At 40.3% G+C, this 7,393-nt stretch overlaps 1 pseudogene; it reads left to right on the top strand.

The window, feature by feature from the left end:
- Nucleotides 1–1,083, top strand: Hsp90aa1-ps7 (heat shock protein 90 alpha family class A member 1, pseudogene 7; annotated as a pseudogene).
- The last annotated feature ends 6,310 nt before the right edge of the window (nt 1,084–7,393 follow it).

The following is a 7,393-nucleotide window of genomic DNA, read 5'->3' on the forward strand; positions in this document are numbered from 1 at the left end:
ATCATGGATAACTGTGAGGAGTTAATCCCTGAGTATTTGAACTTCATTAGAGAGGTGGTGAATTCTGAGAATCTTCCTCTAAATATTTCCCATGAAATGCTGCAACAAAGCAAAATTCTGAAAGTTAACAGAATTTGATCAAGAAATGCTTAGAACTATTTACTGAACTGGCAGAAGATAAAAAGAAGTACAAAAATTTTATGAACAGTTCTCAATAAATATAAAGCTTGGAATTCATAAACATTCTCAAAATTGGAAGAAGCTTTCAGAGTTATTTTTTAACATACTACACATGTGCTTCTGGGGATGAGATAGTTTCCCTCAAGGACTACTGTACCAGAATGAAGGAAAACCAGAAGCACATCTATTTTATCACAGGTCGGACTATGGACCAGGTTGCTAACACAGATTTTGTGGAACATCTCTAAAACCATGGATTAGAAGTAATCTATATGATTGAACCTATTGATGAGTATTGTGTGCAACAGCTGAAGGAATTTGAGGGCAAGATCTTGGAATCAGTTTCCAAAGAAGGACTGGAACTTCCAGAAGATGAAGAGGAAAAGAAGAAATGGAAAGAGAAAAAGACAAAATTGGAGAACCTCTGCAAAATTATGAAAGACATTTTGAAGAAAACGGTTCAAAAGGTGGTTGAGTCGAACTGATGGTGATATCCCTATGCTGTATTGACACAATCACATTTGGGTGAACAGCAAATATGGGGAGAATCATGAAAACTCATGACCTTAGAGACAAGTCAACAACATGGCAGCAAAGAAACACCTGGAGATAAACCCTGATCACTTCATTATTGAAACCTTAATGCAAAAGGCAGAGGCTGACAAGAATGACAGGTCCATGAAGGATCTGATTATCTTGCTATATGAAACTGCACTCCTGTCTTCTGGCTTCAGTCTGGAAGATCTCCAGACCCAGGCTTACAGGATTTATAGGATGATCAAGCTTGGTCCAGGTATTGATGAAGATGATCCTACTGGTGATGATACCAGAGCTGCTGAAATTGCAGAAATGCCATGGCTGAAAGGAGATGATAACATATCACGCATGGAAAAAGGAGACTAGCTGAGACACCGCCAGAACCTGAAGGAAACAGACCGGATAAACAGTTCTCTGCACCCAAATCCCGTGAGAGGGAGAGCTAAACCTTCAGAGAGGCAGACAAGCCTGGGAAACCAGAAGAGACTGGTCCCTGCACACACATCTCGGACGCCAGAGGAAAAAGCCAAAGACCATCTGGAACCCTAGTGCACTGAAGCTCCCGGAAGGGGCGGCACAGGTCTTTCTGGTTGCTGCCGCTGCAGAGAGCCCGTGGGCAGCACCCCACGAGCTAACTTGAGCCTCGGGACCACAGGTAAGACCAAATTTTCTGCTGCAAGAAAGCTGCCTGGTGAACTCAAGACACAGGCCCACAGGAACAGCTGAAGACCTGTAGAGAGGGAAAACTACACGCCCGAAAGCAGAACACTCTGTCCCCATAACTGACTGAAAGAGAGGAAAACAGGTCTACAGCACTCCTCACACACAGGCTTATAGGACAGTCTAGCCACTGTCAGAAATAGCAGAACAAAGTAACACTAGAGATAATCTGATGACGAGAAGCAAGCACAGGAAACCAAGTAACAGAAACCAAGACTACATGGCACCATCGGACCCCAATTCTCCCATCAAAACAAACATGGATTATCCAAACACACCAGAAAAGCAAGATCTAGTTTCAAAATCATTTTTGATCATGATGCTGGAGGACTTCAAGAAAGACGTGAAGAACTCCCTTAGAGAACAAGTAGAAGCCTACAGAGAGGAATCGCAAAAATGCCTGAAAGAATTCCAGGAAAACATAAATAAACAAGTAGAAGCCCATAGAGAGGAGACACAAAAATCCCTGAAAGAATTCCAGGAAAACACAATCAAACAGTTGAAGGAATTAAAAATGGAAATAGAAGCAATCAAGAAAGAACACATGGAAACAACCCTGGATATAGAAAACAAAAAGAAGAGACAAGGAGCTGTAGATACAAGCTTCACAAACAGAATACAAGAGATGGAAGAGAGAATCTCAGGAGCAGAAGATTCCATAGAAATCATTGACTCAACTGTCAAAGATAATGTAAAGCGGAAAAAGCTACTGGTCCAAAACATACAGGAAATCCAGGACTCAATGAGAAGATCAAACCTAAGGATAATAGGTATAGAAGAGAGTGAAGACTCCCAGCTCAAAGGACCAGTAAATATCTTCAACAAAATCATAGAAGAAAACTTCCCTAACCTAAAAAAAGAGATACCCATAGACATACAAGAAGCCTACAGAACTCCAAATAGATTGGACCAGAAAAGAAACACCTCCCGTCACATAATTGTCAAAACACCAAACGCACAAAATAAAGAAAGAATATTAAAAGCAGTAAGGGAAAAAGGTCAAGTAACATATAAAGGCAGACCTATCAGAATCACACCAGACTTCTCGCCAGAAACTATGAAGGCCAGAAGATCCTGGACTGATATCATACAGACCCTAAGAGAACACAACTGCCAGCCCAGGTTACTGTATCCTGCAAAACTCTCAATTAACATTGATGGAGAAACCAAGATATTCCATGACAAAACCAAATTTACACAATATCTTTCTACAAATCCAGCACTACAAAGGATAATAAATGGTAAAGCCCAACATAAGGAGGCAAGCTATACGCTAGAAGAAACAAGAAACTAATCGTCTTGGCAACAAAACAAAGAGAATGAAAGCACACAAACATAACCTCACATCCAAATACGAATATAACGGGAAGCAATAATCACTATTCCTTAATATCTCTCAATATCAATGGCCTCAACTCCCCAATAAAAAGACATAGATTAACAAACTGGATATGCAACGAGGACCCTGCATTCTGCTGCCTACAGGAAACACACCTCAGAGACAAAGACAGACACTACCTCAGAGTGAAAGGCTGGAAAACAACTTTCCAAGCAAATGGTCAGAAGAAGCAAGCTGGAGTAGCCATTCTAATATCAAATAAAATCAATTTCCAACTAAAAGTCATCAAAAAAGATAAGGAAGGACACTTCATATTCATCAAAGGAAAAATCCACAAAGATGAACTCTCAATCCTAAATATCTATGCCCCAAATACAAGGGCACCTACCTATGTAAAAGAAACCTTACTAAAGCTCAAAACACACATTGCACCTCACACAATAATAGTGGGAGATTTCAACACACCACTCTCATCAATGGACAGGTCATGGAAACAGAAATTAAACAGAGATGTAGACAGACTAAGAGAAGTCATGAGTCAAATGGACTTAACGGATATTTATAGAACATTCTATCCTAAAGCAAAAGGATATACCTTCTTCTCAGCTCCTCATGGTACTTTCTCCAAAATTGACCATATAATTGGTCAAAAATGGGCCTCAACAGGTACAGAAAGATAGAAATAATCCCATGCGTGCTATCGGACCACCACGGCCTAAAACTGGTCTTCAATAACAATCAAGGAAGAATGCCCACATATACTTGGAAATTGAACAATGCTCTCCTCAATGATAACCTCGTCAACGAAGAAATAAAGAAAGAAATTAAAAACTTTTTAGAAGTTAATGAAAATAAAGGTACAACATACCCAAACTTATGGGACACAATGAAAGCTGTGCTAAGAGGAAAACTCAAAGCGCTGAGTGCCTGCAGAAAGAAACAGGAAAGAGCATATGTCAGCAGCTTGGCAGCACACCTAAAATATCTAGAACAAAAAGAAGCAAATACACCCAGGAGGAGTAGAAGGCAGGGAATAATCAAACTCAGAGCTGAAATCAACCAAGTAGAAACAAAAAGGACCATAGAAAGAATCAACAGAACCAAAAGTTGGTTCTTTGAGAAAATCAACAAGATAGATAAACCCTTAGCCAGACTAACGAGAGGACATAGAGAGTGTACCCAAATTAACAAAATCAGAAATGAAAAGGGAGACATAACTACAGATTCAGAGGAAATTCAAAAAATCATCAGATCTTACTATAAAAGCCTATATTCAACAAAACTTGAAAATCTTCAGGAAATGGACAATTTCCTAGACAGATACCAGGTATCGAAGTTAAATCAGGAACAGATAAACCAGTTAAACAACCCCATAACTCCTAAGGAAATAGAAGCAGTCATTAAAGGTCTCCCAACCAAAAAGAGCCCAGGTCCAGACAGGTTTAGTGCAGAATTCTATCAAACCTTCATAGAAGACCTCATGCCAATATTATCCAAACTATTCCACAAAATTGAAACAAATGCAGCCCTACCTAATTCCTTCTATGAAGCCACAATTACTCTTATACCTAAACCACACAAAGACACAACAAAGAAAGAGAACTTCAGACCAATTTCCCTTACGAATATCGACGTAAAAATACTCAATAAAATTCTGGCAAACCGAATTCAAGAGCACATCAAAACAATCATCCACCATGATCAAGTAGGCTTCATCCCAGGCATGCAGGGATGGTTTAATATACGGAAAACCACCAACGTGATCCATTATATAAACAAACTGAAAGAACAAAACCACATGATTATTTCATTAGATGCCGAGAAAGCATTTGACAAAATTCAACACCCCTTCATGATAAAAGTCCTGGAAAGAATAGGAATTCAAGGCCCATACCTAAACATAGTAAAAGCCATATACAGCAAACCAGTTGCTAACATTAAACTAAATGGAGAGAAACTGGAAGCAATCCCACTAAAATCAGGGACCAGACAAGGCTGCCCACTCTCTCCCTACTTATTCAATATAGTTCTTGAAGTTCTAGCCAGAGCAATCAGACAACAAAAGGAGATCAAGGGGATACAGTTCGGAAAAGAAAGTTCAAAATATCAGTATTTGCAGATGACATGATAGTATATTTAAGTGATCCCAAAAGTTCCACCAGAGAACTAGTAAAGCTGATAAACAACTTCAGCAAAGTGGCTGGGTATAAAATTAACTCAAATAAATCAGTAGCCTTCCTCTATACAAAAGAGAAACAAGCCGAGAAAGAAATTAGGGAAACGACACCCTTCATAATAGACCCAAATAATATAAAGTACTTCGGTGTGACTTTAACAAAGCAAGTAAAAGATCTGTACAATAAGAACTTCAAGACACTGAGGAAAGAAATTGAAGAAGACCTCAGAAGATGGAAAGATCTCCCATGCTCATGGATTGGCAGGATTAATATAGTAAAAATGGCCATTTTACCAAAAGCGATCTACAGATTCAATGCAATCCCCATCAAAATACCAATCCAATTCTTCAAAGAGTTAGACAGAACAATTTGCAAATTCATCTGGAATAACAAAAAACCCAGGATAGCTAAAGCTATCCTCAACAATAAAAGGACGTCAGGGGAAATCACTATCCCTGAACTCAAGCAGTATTACAGAGCAATAGTGATAAAAACTGCATGGTATTGGTACAGAGACAGACAGATAGACCAATGGAATAGAATTGAAGACCCAGAAATGAACGCACACACCTATGGTCACTTGATTTTTGACAAAGGAGCCAAAACCATCCAATGGAAAAAAGATAGCATTTTCAGCAAATGGTGCTGGTTCAACTGGAGGGCAACATGTAGAAGAATGCAGATCGATCTATCCTTATCACCCTGTACAAAGCTTAAGTCCAAGTGGATCAAGGACCTCCACATCAAACCAGACACACTCACACTAATAGAAGAAAAACTAGGGAAGCATCTGGAACACATGGGCACTGGAAAAAATTTCCTGAACAAAACACCAATGGCTTACGCTCTAAGATCAAGAATCGACAAATGGGATCTCATAAAACTGCAAAGCTTCTGTAAGGCAAAGGACACTGTGGTTAGGACAAAACGGCAACCAACAGATTGGGAAAAGATCTTTACCAATCCTACAACAGATAGAGGCCTTATATCCAAAATATACAAAGAACTCAAGAAGTTAGACCGCAGGGAAACAAATAACCCTATTAAAAATGGGGTTCAGAGCTAAACAAAGAATTCACAGCTGAGGAATGCCGAATGGCTGAGAAACACCTAAAGAAATGTTCAACATCTTTAGTCATAAGGGAAATGCAAATCAAAACAACCCTGAGATTTCACCTCACACCAGTGAGAATGGCTAAGATCAAAAACTCAGGTGACAGCAGATGCTGGCGAGGATGTGGAGAAAGAGGAACACTCCTCCATTGTTGGTGGGATTGCAGACTGGTACAACCATTCTGGAAATCAGTCTGGAGGTTATTCAGAAAATTGGACATTGACCTGCCTGAGGATCCAGCTATACATCTCTTGGGCATATACCCAAAAGATTCCTCAACATATAAAAGAGACACGTGCTCCACTATGTTCATCGCAGCCTTATTTATAATAGCCAGAAACTGGAAAGAACCCAGATGCCCTTCAACAGAGGAATGGATTCAGAAATTGTGGTACATCTACACAATGGAATATTACTCAGCTATCAAAAACAACGAGTTTATGAAATTCGTAGGCAAATGGTTGGAACTGGAAAATATCATCCTGAGTGAGCTAACCCAATCACAGAAAGACATACATGGTATGCACTCATTGATAAGTGGCTATTAGCCCAAATGCTTGAATTACCCTAGATCCCTAGAACAAACGAAACTCAAGACGGATGATCAAAATGTGAATGCTTCACTCCTTCTTTAAATGAGGAAAAAGAATACCCTTGCCAGGGAAGGGAGAGGCAAAGATTAAAACAGAGACTGAAGGAACACCCATTCAGAGCCTGCCCCACATGTGGCCCATACATATACAGCCACCCAATTAGACAAGTTGGATGAAGCAAAGAAGTGCAGACGGACAGGAGCCAGATGTAGATCGCTCCTGAGAGACACAGCCAGAATACAGCAAACACAGAGGCGAATGCCAGCAGCAAACCACTTAACTGAGAATAGGTCCCCCGTTGAAGGAATCAGAGAAAGAACTGGAAGAGCTTGAAGGGGCTCGAGACCCCAAAAGTACAACAATGTCAAGCAACCAGAGCTTCCAGGGACTAAGCCACTACCTAAAGACTATACATGGACTGACCCTGGACTCTGACCCCATAGGTAGCAATGAATATCCTAGTAAGAGCACCAGTGGAAGGGGAAGCCCTGGGTCCTGCTAAGACTGAACCCCCAGTGAACTAGACTATGGGGGGAGGGCGGCAATGGGGGGAGGGTTGGGAGGGGAACACCCATAAGGAAGGGGAGGGGGGAGGGGGGAGGGGGATGTTTGCCCGGAAACCGTGAAAGGGAACAACACTTGAAATGTATATAAGAAATACTCAAGTTAATAAAAAAAAATCATCTGTTGAATTAAGGGGTTGATTAATGTCTAAAACCTTTTGATCAATATT

This window comes from Rattus norvegicus, chromosome 4 (assembly GCF_036323735.1).
Source record: "Rattus norvegicus strain BN/NHsdMcwi chromosome 4, GRCr8, whole genome shotgun sequence".
NCBI classification, from domain to species: domain Eukaryota; kingdom Metazoa; phylum Chordata; class Mammalia; order Rodentia; family Muridae; genus Rattus; species Rattus norvegicus.